At 44.2% G+C, this 1,082-nt stretch overlaps 1 non-coding gene across 1 annotated transcript; it reads left to right on the plus strand.

The window, feature by feature from the left end:
* The first annotated feature begins 377 nt into the window (after window positions 1-377).
* On the plus strand, window positions 378-448 carry TRNAG-GCC. Its single transcript has one exon. It is a non-coding gene; the product is annotated as a tRNA-Gly (tRNA).
* Window positions 449-1,082: the final 634 nt, after the last annotated feature.

Here is a 1,082-nt window from a genome sequence, read left to right on the forward strand (position 1 = left end):
ATAGATCTCCCCTCAAAAGCCTGTAGGAGACAGAATACAGGGATAGGGCCTTGAGGTGGTCTTCATAGGATATTTTACTTATGCCCTGTATTCTTTTAGTGAGGAACCTCTATGGATGTTCCAGATGTAGGATATGCCTGGTTAGGAACATACCAAAGGGGGCATTTTACTCAAAGATAGGTCTGATGAATGCCGAATACAGTGGAACAATGACTTCCTTAGAATTGGATGCCATACCTTTGTTTATAAGTCACGCAACATAGAATGATTTCCTCACCACTGAAGACATGTGATGGTCAAAGGCTAGATTCCAATCTATGTGTGTCGCTAAGTTCCTGACTACTGGGTCAACTCTAAGGGATGTGTTGTCATTATCTGCATTGGTGGTTCAGTGGTAGAATTCCCGCCTGCCACGCAGGGGGCCTGGGTTCATTTCCTGGCCAATGCATGAACATTTGGATGGTGCAGTGGTGCAGCAGTAGCACTGTCACCTCACAGCAAGAGGTTCTCTGGTTAAATTCTCAGCTGGGGTGCCTTCTGTGTGGAGTCTGCACAACCTCCCTGCATTCGTGTGGGTTTCCTCCAGGTGCTCCGCTTTCCTCCCACATTCAAAGACATGCATCTGGAGCATTTCTCCCCAGGCCTTCTACTGAAAATGGGCTATGTTCCAAGTTGGACTTTCCCGGTAAACAAATGTTAAATTAAATAAATAAATAAAATATGATAGTTACCAGGGATGGATGACTTCCCAAAAGATACTATTATACATTTATTGGCATTTAGTTTTAGTCAATGGATCTGACACCAGTTGTTTTTCTAAATCAGCCTCTTCTGGAGAACATTTGTGTCAGTGTGAGATTCAGTTATAGCTCCTAATTTGCAATTATCTGCAAATTTAGTCAGCCAGAGACCACTGACATTGACCTTGACATCTGAGAAGTAAATGCCAAAAAGGAGTGGTCCAAGGACTGATCACTGAGGGACTCCATTTGTGACTGGCCTCTTTGTAGAGGTGGACTTCCCAATTCCAACTTCCTGGGTCCTGTCTGTGAGTCAGTTGGCCATTCACTGGGTGACATACA

Source organism: Protopterus annectens, chromosome 3.part1 (genome assembly GCF_019279795.1).
Source record: "Protopterus annectens isolate FY-2018-M chromosome 3.part1, PAN1.0, whole genome shotgun sequence".
NCBI lineage: Eukaryota > Metazoa > Chordata > Ceratodontiformes > Protopteridae > Protopterus > Protopterus annectens.